Source organism: Schistocerca cancellata, chromosome 10 (genome assembly GCF_023864275.1).
Source record: "Schistocerca cancellata isolate TAMUIC-IGC-003103 chromosome 10, iqSchCanc2.1, whole genome shotgun sequence".
In the NCBI taxonomy this organism is placed as follows: Eukaryota; Metazoa; Arthropoda; class Insecta; order Orthoptera; family Acrididae; genus Schistocerca; species Schistocerca cancellata.
Window position 1 is genome coordinate 211,956,739 of NC_064635.1, and position 12,820 is coordinate 211,969,558.

General features: G+C 42.1%; 1 pseudogene; it reads left to right on the forward strand.

Moving 5' to 3' along the window:
- Positions 1–10,621: 10,621 nt before the first annotated feature.
- LOC126106934 (5S ribosomal RNA) lies at positions 10,622–10,739 on the forward strand (annotated as a pseudogene).
- The last annotated feature ends 2,081 nt before the right edge of the window (positions 10,740–12,820 follow it).

The following is a 12,820-nucleotide window of genomic DNA, read 5'->3' on the forward strand; positions in this document are numbered from 1 at the left end:
ATATGCCTGGCCGACGTCACGGCGCGCGCTGATCCCCCGCCACCTGCTGGCAGATCCCGCGCTGCCCTCCGCTATCAGCGCGGCCGAAGGTCGGCCGCGGCGGCGGCGCGCCCCGCCTCACGCAGTAACCACTCGCCGGCTGGACCGCGGTCCGCCGGGGCTGCACGCGCCCCGCTATCTGGCCGGCGTGATGCTGGCTGGCGCCTCGCGGCCGCTCAGGTCTCCAGGCTTCAAGTGAGGCCTTCTGTACGGCTCCGTAACTCCATCCCCAAAACTTCCTTGTCTGTCCGACTGTTCACGACCCTTCCTCTTACGAACGGCTAGACATAACGTATTGTCATCTAACAAGGGAACCTCCCCATCACACCCCCCTCAGATTTAGTTATAAGTTGGCACAGTGGGTAGGCCTTGAAAAACTGAACACAGATCAATCGAGGAAACAGGAAGAAGTTGTGTGGAACTATGAAAAAATAAGCAAAACATACGAACTGAGTAGTCCATGCGCAAGGTAAGCAACATCAAGGAGAGCGAGAGCTCAGGAACGCCGTAGTCCCGTGGTTAGCGTGAGTAGCCGCGGAATGAGAGGTCCTTGGTTCAAGTCTTCCCTCCAGTGAAAAGTTTATACACTTTTTTTTCGCAAAGTTATGATCTGTCCCTTCGTTCATTGACGTCTCTGTTCACTGCAATAAGTTTAGTGTCTGTGTTTTGCGACCGCACCGCAAAACCGTGCAATTAGTGGACGAAAGGACGTGCCTCTCCAATGGGAACCCAAAACATTTGATCGCAAGGTCATAGGTCAACCGATTCCTCCACAGGAAAACACGTCTGATATATTCTATACGACACTGGTGACGGCATGTGCGTCACATGACAGGAATAAGTTGTCGACCCACCTAACTTGTACTCTTGGCGAATGGGTAAAAAGATTCTTCTACCTTGCCCGATTTAGGTTTTTTTGTGGATGTGATAATCACTCCCAAAAAAGTGATGAAAACATAAGAGTTTGTCACATAAACTGCAACAAATGAATGCAACAGTTCCACAGTAACACAGGTTTGCCTGTGCTCTGTCACAACATATGTTATTAACGTTTTCAAATTTTTCCGTGTGCAGACCGTCAAATCCTGCATATGTCCAAGCAAATCTCAACATGTCCTGGAATTTTGGAGAGCGAAGTTGATTATGTGTGAGTGCCTGAACTTTGATAATTGACACGGACGGACAATTTGTCTGAAAATAAAAAATTAAAATCTTCACACAAGGGAAGACTTGAACCATGAACCTTTCGTTCCGCAGTTGCTCACGCTAACCACAGGACCACGGCGTTCCCAAGCGCTTAATATCCTTGATGTTGCTTATCTTCCCCATGGACTACCCAGTTCGTATATTTTGCTTATTTTTTTCATAGTTTCATACAACTTCTGCTTGTTTTCTCGATTGATCTGTGTTCAGTTTTTCAAGGCCTATCCAGTGTGCCAACTTATAACTAAATCTGAGGGGGGTGCGATGGGGAGGTTCCCTTGTAAGTCACATATTAACGTCTGCGGTCCCTCGTTGATGCAGAAAAGTGAAGCAAAGTCAATGAAATGAAAAGATATGGACGTTTACACTTAGGTGACAAAAGTGCTAAGACAACTCCTAATATCTTGTCGGACCGCATCTTGCCCGGCGTAGAACACCAACTCGATGTGGCACGGGCTCGGCAAGTTGTCGGAAGCGCGCTGCAGAAATACTCAGCCCTGCTGCCTCTATAGTCGCCCGTAACTGAGGGAGTGTTGCCGGCGCAGGCTCTCGTGCACCTACTCACCTCTCCATTACGTCCCCTAAATATTCGATGAGATTCACGTCCGGCTATCTGGGTGGTCAAATCATTCGCTCGATATGTCCGGAATGTTCTCGAAACCATCAGGGAACGGTTGTGGCCCAGTGACTTGTCACTTTGTCATAAAATTCCCATCGTTTTTTGCGAACACCGAGTCAATGAATGAATGCAGATGGTCTCCAATTAGCCGAACATAACCATTTCCATAACCATAGGTTGCTCAATGTAGGTGAAAATGCGATCAGTAATGTTCCAGATTTCGAGGTAGAATGGGATAGGAATGATGATGGAAATAGGATCACATTTGAGGAAGTGGAAAAAATGGTCAATAGATTGCAGTGCAATAAAGCGGCTGGGGTGGATGAAATTAAGTCGGAACTCATCAAATACAGTGGAATGTCAGGTCTTAAATGGCTACACAGGATAATTGAAATGGCCTGGGAGTCGCGACAGGTTCCATCGGACTGGACAAAAGCAGTAATCACACCAATCTTTAAACATGGAAACAGAAAAGATTGTAACAACTACAGAGGTATCTCTTTAATCAGCGTTGTGGGTAAAATCTTCTCAGGTATTGTTGAAAGGAAAGTGCGAGTATTAGTTGAGGACCAATTGGATGAAAATCAGTGTGGGTTTAGGCCTCTTAGAGGTTGTCAGGACCAGATCTTTAGCTTACGGCAAATAATGGAGAAGTGTTATGAGTGGAACAGAGAATTGTATCTATGCTTTATAGATCTAGAAAAGGCATACGACCGGGTTCCTAGGAGGAAGTTATTGTCTGTTCTACAAGATTATGGAATAGGAGGCAAACTTTTGTAAGCAATTAAAGGTCTTTACATGAATACTCAGGCAGCAGTTAGAGTTGACGGTAAACTGAGTTCATGGTTCAGAGTAGTTTCAGCGGTAAGACAAGGCTGCAACCTGTCTCCACTGTTGTTCATATTATTTATGGATCATATGTTGAAAACAATAGACTGGCTGGGTGAGATTAAGATATGTGAACACAAAATAAGCAGTCTCGCATATGCAGATGACTTAGTTGTGATGGCAGATTCGATGGAAAGTTTGCAAAGTAATATTTCAGAGCTAGATCAGAAACGTAAGGACTATGATATGAAGATTAGCATTTCCAAAACGAAAGTAATGTCAGTGGGAAAGAAATATAAACGGATTGAGTGCCAAATAGGAGGAACAAAGTTAGAACAGGTGGGCGGGTTCAAGTGCTTAGGATGCATATTCTCACAGGATGGCAACATAGTGAAAGAACTGGAAGCGAGGTGTAGCAAAGCTAATGCAGTGAGCGCTCAGCTACGATCTACTCTCTTCTGCAAGAAGGAATTCAGTACCAAGACTCAGTTATCTGTGCACCGTTCAATCTTCCGACCAACTTTGTTGTATGGGAGCGAAAGCTGGGTGGATTCAGGTTACCTTATCAAGAAGGTTGAGGTTACGGATATGAAAGTAGCTAGGATGATTGCAGGTACTAGTAGATGGGAACAATGGCAGGAGGGTGTCCACAATGAGGAAATCAAAGAAAAACTGGGAATGAACTCTATAGATGTAGCAGTCAGGGCGAACAGGCTCAGATGGTGGGGTCACGTTACACGCATGGGAGAAGCAAGGTTACCCAAGAGACTCATGGATTCAGCAGTAGAGGGTAGGAGGAGTCGGGGCAGACCGAGGAGAAGGTACCTGGATTCGGTTAAGAATGATTTTGAAGTAATAGGTTTAACATCAGAAGAGGCACCAATGTTAGCACTGAATAGGGGATCATGCAGGAACTGTATAAGGGGGGCTATGCTCCAGACTGAACGCTGAAAGGCATAATCAGTCTTAAATGATGATGATGATGATGATGATGATGATGAACCATTTCCAGTCAGTGATCCGTTCAGTCGACCGTAGGACCCAGTCCCACAGCCCACACCGTTACGGAGGCGCCACCAACTCGCACAGTGCATTGTTCACAACTTACGACCACGGCTTTGTCTGTCTGCGCCACACTCGAACCGTGCCATCGGCTCTTACCAACTGAAACCGACCAGGTAACGTCCAGCGTGCAAACGATGTGGTCTCGAGCCCAGGGCACGTCGTGCTGTCAGCAAAGGCACGCGAGTCGGCCGTCTCCTGCCGTAGCCTATTAACACCATTTCCGCCGCACTGTTCTGGCGGATGCGTCAGTCGCAGGTTTCGCGTCAGTTTCTGCGGTTACTCCGCGCAGTGTCGCTCGTCTGTCGTCGGTGCTCCCGGCGGCTACTTGGCGGCTGTCGGGCACTGCTTTGTCAGTGGTGGGCGGCAGGGTTCGAGATGTCGCATTCTCAGCACACTGTTCATCACACTGTCCGTACCGGAATACTGCACTCCGTAACGATTTCCGAAATGGAATGCCCCGTGCGTCTAGTTTCAATTACCATTCCGCGTTCGACGTCCGTTAATCCCCGTCGTGCAGTGTCGACCGCGTCCAAAACCTTCTCCCACGAATGACCTGACGACAAATGATGGCTCCGCCACTGCACCGCCCTTTTGTAGCTTGTGTGCGTGATACTACCAGAATCAGTATATGTGCATACGCGTACCCCACGACTTTAGTACGTCACGTACTTTGCTCTCGTCAACTCTCACCAGAACCTACAGGATAATTCCCGTTTACCTAGAACGGTGAAATTTGGCAAGAAGCTAGGTTTCACGCTATAACGAAAGGATAAAATCTGAAAATTGTGAATTTTTTGTTACATCACACGAAATAAAATCTTCCCTGCCGTTTCTATCTGTCTATCTGTCCGTCCCTCAGTTAACCCCACCTTCCCCGGGAACGGGTAGACGTATCGCTTTGAAATCTACGTCACGTACCGAGGTCTACAGTCACCTGGCGGTGGCATCTCACTCAGTATAACCGAAAGATACGGCCATTTAAGTCACATATTTCGATACTAACCAACTCTTCATTTGTGTGTCCGTAGTGTCCGTAGTTGCTTTATAATTCTGGAGGCCATTTTTGGTCTGTCGCTGAAACTACAAAAATGCGTCATTTTTTCATCAGACGCGTTTCTCACACCACATTTTTATGCACACCACTCCATCTAAAAATTGGACGAAAATTATTGGCGCCAAAAACAGAAAAACGTCGATGTGCTAGCACACCGCATTTCCCGATGTAAGCGAGAAAGCAGCCGAAAGATCACCACCACTGATTATGCTTTACCTCAATAACACGAAACGCCTCTGACGAAAAAAATCACGCATTTTTGTAGTTGCAACGACAGTCCAAAAATACCCTCAAGAACTAATAAACTCACTCGTTAAAACCTATAGGCACTTACGGTTGACGTAGAAATCACGAAATTGGGCAAGAAGAAAAGTTTCACAGTACAAGTGAAGGAAACAAATCGGATACTTGTTACCTTACAATTACATCACACGAGAAAAATATTTCCCTTGTTATTTGTTATCCGACATCAAACTTGAAACTAGAACATTGTCGCAATTCTCGCAATCGCTGGGACTGATGTCTCGCCAGTATCAGGCAAACATCGTCGAGGTGCTCGGATCCCCGAATGGACGGAACGCGTGTATACGTGATGAAGGTAGTTCAGAACCCTAAGTGCACCAGCCCTGTTCGCACTCGGCCAGTTTCCTTACATACGGTGTGTCTCCAAAACAAGAGACTCTTTTTATCACTGTAGCACTAACATTTACTAAAACACGGAAAAATTTCAAAATTCAGAATGATGTCAACATATGCAGAAACCATCCATTTATCGAAAGCGTTCAAATTGTTGGCCACTGTGAGCCACACGCAGCTGATAACGCACTCGGTATTTTGGCGTATTCGTTTTCAGTGACTGCTTTCATCTCATTGACTGTAGCTGGTCCTGTGCTATAACCACATGTCCTCGTAGACAAAAACTCCACAAGGGTGAAGTCTGGTGAGCGTGGAGGGTGCTCGGCATCGCCTAACGATCTGTCTGGCACGTGTTCGTCAAGTTAGGCCCTAAGTCGCCATCGCAGTTGGGAGGTGCTCCGTATGTAACGTAACCGTATTCACCTGTGCTAATATGCCTCCAGTTCTACGCCTCCTGCAAATCTGGCTGAAAAGTGATTCTCGAAAGTAGGCTATTTCAAATTATGCCTATACCACGTTTGTGGTTGAAACACTGTAACTGCACTTTGATGTCGAGTCGCTTACAGTTTATGGTCAGATCGAGTCTCGTTTATTATTCTTCATAAACAGCTAAGAACATACTACATCTCTTATAATATGATTGTTCCAGTGCATTATCCTTTTATAGAAGTGACACCAACGTTGATGTGTGGCAAACATATCAAATGCAGAAGTATCAAACCAGAATAATTACACGTCTGTTGTTTGAAGCTCATTTCATTCAAAATAAACTCCATTGTTATTTATATATTTTTTTCTTTTTTCAAGCGAACCAGTCTACGAGCCATTTTCGTACATTTTCATACAAACTGACCGTTGTTCAGCGATAGTGTATCCCAGTGATGCAAATAGACGATAATCGGACGGAGCCGACTCTGGAGAACAAGCTGCACGCAAGTAGATTAAAAATGTATGTTCTGAGACACTAGGAAAATTTCATAAAAAATAAAAAAATCTCTCGTGACTGTGTCACATCACGATTTCCTTGTTTTTCACAAAATTTTCCTAATCACCCAGAACATACATTATAAAACTACTATCCCTTTTACCTAATAATAATATAATAAAATAGTTTAATAATAACTATAATAAAATCATTTATTTTACATACATTCCCCATAGGTGAATGTAATGTAATTAAATATATTAGAGAATTAAGTATTGTTTTTTAAAAATTATATTAAAGACTAAGTATGTAAAATTATTTACTTTCAACTTTAGCAGCCATAAAATTATTATGAGCTGTTGTTTATAAATGTTTTTAATGAAGATTTATTTATAGTTTTACCAAATTTACAAGTAACAATTAATTAAAATGTATTAATTAACAAAAGTAAATTTTAGTAAATTATAAATGGACAACAAAGAATGGACAACAATAAGAAAATAAAAAATGAATTAGTTAACAAAGGTAAATTGTATTGAAACTTCCTGGCAGATTAAAACTTTGTGACCGACCGAGACTCGAACTCGGGACCTTTGCCTTTCGCAGGCAAGTGCTCTACCATCTGAGCTACCGAAGCACGACTTATGCTCGGTCCTCACAGCTTTACTTCTGCCAGTATGTCGTCTCCTACCTTCCAAACTTCATTCTGGAAACATCTCCCAGGCTGTGGCTAAGCCATGTCTCCGCAATATCCTTTCTTTCAGGAGTGCTAGTTCTGCAAGTTTTGCAGGAGAGCTTCTGTAAAGTTTGGAAGGTAGGAGACGAGATACTGGCAGAAGTAAAGCTGTGAGGACCATGCGTGAGCCATGCTTTGGTAGCTCAGATGGTAGAGCACTTGCCTGCGAAAGGCAAAGGTCCTGAGTTCGAGTCCCGGTTGGTCACACAGTTTTAATCTGCCAGGAAGTTTCATATCAGCGCACACTCCGCTGCAGAGTGAAAATCTCATTCTGTAAATTGTATTGTTAATGTAAGTAAAATGTATTAGTTTACAAAAGTAAATTTTAGTAAATTATAAATGGACAACAATAAGAAAATAAAAATGAATTAGTTAACAAAGATAAATTGTATTGTTAATGTAAGTAAAATGTATTAGTTAACAAAAGTAAATTTTAGTAAATTATAAATGGACAACGAAAAATGGACAACAATAAGAAAAATAAAAAATGAATGAGTTAAAAAAGGTAAATTGTATTGTTAATGTAAGTAAAATGTATTAGTTAACAAAAGTAAATTTTAATTAATCATAAATGGACAGCAAAAAAATGGACAACAATAAGAAAAATAAAAAATGATTCAATTAACAAAGGTAAATTGTATTGTTAATGTAAGCAAAATGTATTAGTTAACGAAAGTAAAGTTTAGTAAATCATAAATGGACAACGAAAAATGGACAACAATAAGAAAAATAAAATAATGAATTAGTTAACAAAGGGAAATTGTATTGTTAATGTAAGTAAAATATATTAGTTAACAAAAGTAAATTTTAGTAAATTATAAATGGACAACAGTAAATGGACAACAATAAGAAAAATAAAAAATGAATTAGGTAACAAAAGTACATTATTTTAAAAATTTCACGTTGTGAGCCTAAGTAAATTATGTTAAAATGTATTGTTTAAAAAAAGTAAATTTTATTAAAAATTAAACAGACAACAAAAATGGACAACACCATTATTTTTATATGTATTAAATGGAGAACACAGAGCAAAAGAAATATGCTAAATGCTGTATAGTTTAAGATATTACAGAATACGGAACAAAGTTAGATAAACCAAGATCGATTTGTAAAAAGTGTGTAAATAATGATCAGCTTAATAGGTATTATTCAAACAAAAAAATTAAGAACGATAACACATTGAACAGTACAAATGATGTAAAAAAAGGGTGAAACAGTAAAAAGGGTAATATATGGAAAAAAATTAGGTAAACCCAGATCAATTTGTAAAATATGTTTAAATAACGATCATATTAGCAGATATTCTATTAAAATGGCTAATATGCAGAATAGTATGGAAGAAATGCAGGACAGAAAACAATAAAATGTACAAAATGGTATGGACAACATGCAACAAAATAGTATGGACAACAAACAACAAATTGAACAAAATAGTATGGACAACAAAGAACAAAATGAGCAAAATTGTATAGACAGCAAAGAGCAAAATGTTCAAAATTGTATGGACAACGAAGAACAAAATTGTATCTACAACAAAGAACAAAATGATCAAAATTGTATGGACAAAAACAGTTTAAAAATATGCAATTTATGCAATATTAAAAAGAATTTATATTGTTTTGCAAGAAATCATGAAAATATACTATCAATTTGTAGAGATTGTAGAAAATTAAGAAGGTCAGAAAATCAAAGAACACTGCATTTATTAATGAATCTTGTTTATACTTTTTAATTTTAAAATAAATCTTTCTCCAACTTATTTAAAATCTATAATAGTAAATGGAAGAAGACAGAAATTCTAAAATTGTAGATCTATTTTTTAAAAATAAAATGCATTACCAAGATACAAGAGAAAAATTAAACAGTTTGTTAGATGAAGAATAACTATTAGAATTTTTAGATTTAGTTTCACTTAAAATTACATTTTATGACAAACAACAAGATGTTTTTGTAGAATTAAAAGATTTAAATAAACGAAGTAGAAACAAATATATAAACAAGATTCTTAAAGCAATTAACAAATGTTATTTGGAAGAAAATTATTTGTATTCTAATGAAGAAAGTGAAGAAGAAGACAGCGATAAATATTATAAAGACGATATTCCACATAAATAAGTTGTAAATTAACACAATGGTGGACGAATTTACAGAAGAAGGTTTTAAATTTTTACATATTTTACAATATTTTGATGTAGCACTGTTTTAGTGCTACAAATTTTTTTATGTATTTTACAATAGTTTAGGTAGTCCTAAAACAAAGATAAATTAATTAAACTTAGAACAAAGAAAAATTTAATTTCAAATGACTAAAAAACAAATAAATGTTAAACAAACTTAAATAATTTTTGAGGTCGCGTTTTGCGAGACCATAATATTAGCAAAATTTGCTTTCTGAATAAGTTTATTAAACTTGGAAAAAAGATAAATTAATTAAACCTTAAATTAAAATAAATTAATTAAACTTGGAACAAAGATAAATTAATTAAACTTTAAATTAAAATAAATTAATTAAACTTGGAACAAAGATCAATTAAATTCGAAATGATAGTAAAATAACGAAATGTTAAACAAATGTTAAAGAAACTTTAAACTGATCTTGGATGTTGAGCTACATGATAACATTAACATAAACATAAAAATAAAGATAATACTGTATGTTAACATATGTTAACATAAACATATAATAAATATAAATAACGTATGTTAACATATGGTATGTTAACACATGCACACACATACACACACACACACACACACACACACAGAAGGCTGAGAAAGGAAGGAGAGCATTGTCACAGAATCACTGACTGGTGAGAATACCGTGTCCAAGGACGTAGAGGCCATGTCTCCCAGCTACCATTACGTCTCCACTCATACACATACACACACACACACACACACACACACACACACACACACATAAAATCATAAGAATGGACGGAGTGCAGTGTCACAGTAACACTGATGGGTGAGGGTACAGTGTCCAAGCATGTGGAAGCCAGGCCGTTAGCCACCGTTACACCTCCACACACACAAGAATGAGAAAGGAAGGGGACCTGTGTCACATTGACATTGACACACACACACACACACACACACACACACACACACACACACAAGCAAGAGAAAGGAATGAGAAATTAGTGTCACAGTAAAACTGATTGGGAGAGTACCGAGTTGAAGCATGTGGAGGGCAGGTGGCCCAGCCACCATTACACTTCCGCACAATAAAACACACACAGACACACACACACACAGACACAGACACACAGACACACATACACATGGATTATAAAAGGAAGGAGAGCAGTGGCACACTAACACTGACTGGTGAGAGTACTGCGTCGAAGCTTATGGAGGCCAGGTCGCAAAGCCACCATTAGGCCTCCACACACACACACACACACACACACACACAGACACACACACACACACATACACAAGGATAAAGGAAGGGGAGCAGTCAAACACTGACGTCGAAGCTTTCTTTCGTTTCCACGAAATAATTAACGAAATGCCATCGGCTTTGCCGCAGTGATAACACCGGTTCCCGTCAGATCACCGAAGTTAAGCACTGTCGGACTTGGCTAGCACTTGGACGGGTCACCGTCCGGTGTGTCGAGCGCTGTTGGCAAGCGTGGTGCACTCAGCCTTTTGGGGGCAAATTGTGGAGCTGCTCGAGTGAGAAGTAGCGGCTCCGGTCACGAAAACTCACAACGACCGGGAGAGCGGCGTGTTGACAACAAGACCCTCCATATCCGCATCCAGTGATAAAGGCTGAGGATGACACGCTGGCCGGTCGTTACCTACGCGTGTTCCGTGACCCGTTCAGACGAAGAACTAACACAGTGACGAAAACTAATCGCAATACCGAGGAGGAGTTGTGCGACGTAAACGAAAGCTGGTAGAATCTGAAAGATTACGTCCATTCAGAGTTCGTGCCGGTTGTATAAGAGTGGCGCAAGTATTGCCACTGTGAGGGTGTATCTCAGGCTTGCTTGAAATAAAAGCTATAACGGTCGAGAGTGTTAGTTACCTCTGAGACTGGACGTGCTGAGTTGATGTTAGGCAAGAACGCCTTTAGGACGACAAAGACGCTATTACCAACACCTCACCGAGTTTGAACGATGTCGTGTAATAGAGCTGGAAAAAGCAGGATGTTTCGTCTGCGATAATGTAAAACACTCGGCTGGAATGTAACCACTGTGCACGGTTGCTGGCATCGGGTTGTCGCAACAATGTGCGGTTGCAACAACACTAAGGAGAGGGAGCGTCGTACTGCAGCAATCCGAGCAGCTGTTGGCACCGTAGTGGAACAGTGAACTTACTCCAAAGACAGCACCGAGCCAGACGCTCGGTAGTTTGCATTTCCACTGACCGCAAACCACGGCCGTTTGCAGCTTCGGTGGTGTCGAGCAAGAGCTCATTGGAGGCCAGAGTGGAAGTATGAAATGTGGTTCTGCCTCGTCGCTAGTGATGGCCGTGTACTGGTTAGAATCAGGCGAGGTACGCATAGCTGACTGTCGCTGTTGCTACTAGAGATGCCTGGACGCGGAAGGGGACGCAAAGCTGCTGCCTTGGCGGAGTTGCTGCTCACGATAGCAGGGACTTCCGGCAAGAAGAAGACTGCAGCGCAGTGCTTTCGCTGCCAAAAGCTTGGCCACGTCGCCAAGCACTGCAGCGGAGCAGTCGCGTGCTTGAAGTGTGCGCAAGCACACGACACACGTGACTGCAAGAAGCAGAAGGACGCCCCCTGCACCTGCGCCAACTGCGGCGGCGCACACGCGGCCAACGCCCGTTCCTGCGCCTACAGAAGAAACTGGCGCGGACCGGAGAAGAAGACGCAGAAGCAAGTGACCACCACACACGAAGAGGTGGTCACTTGCACAGAAGACGTCGTCACCAGGCGCCTTAACGACGCCGTACAAGAAGCCATGCCCGCCTTCAAATCCGCCATGGCGGAAGAGAGGGCGGCCATGCTGGCGGAACTGGGCGAGGCTCGGCGTCAGATTGCTGAGCTGACGCAGGAGCTTCGCTCAGCCAAAGAAGTCTCCGCCACAACAGTCGACACCGCCACCCAGGCGACTCCTCCACGTGAGAAGGAGTTCGCGACGGTGGCCACGCAGACAGACGAGCCTGCCGAAGGGGAGGCGACACAGCACAAGAAGGACACCGAAGCAGCAGCGCAAGAAGAGGAGTGGGAACAAGTCCCATTCCTGCCGCTTCCAGACATGTACAGCACAAGCGCTGTGACGAAGAAGATCGCTGACTCGCTTCGCGATGGTACATACCCCCACCACGACAACCCTTATCCTTTCGTTCCACCTAACCTTTCTAAACCTTCACCCCCACACCAACCAGTTGAGTACCCAGAAGGCCTCGTTGGTCTTTCTAGGGAGGATTACGATCTGATCAATTCCTTCCCTATCTTCACAGAGTGGCAAATGCGCTACGTCATCTTCGCTCTGGTCCACGGAGAGTATGAAAAAGCAGGATACACTATATCCACTATCCCAACCGAGGGAGAGCCCTCAGCAACAGCCAAGAAGAAGAAGAAAAATCGTCACACCGACAAGTACAGGAAATAGGTCATCGGCACTCCTTGCCAGTCCAGAAATACCTACCAGTACAGAAAGAAGATTCGACAAGATTCCCAGGGGAGTAAAGGCCAAACGGCCACAAACTTCCAATAGAACATCCTCACAGTGAGGAAGT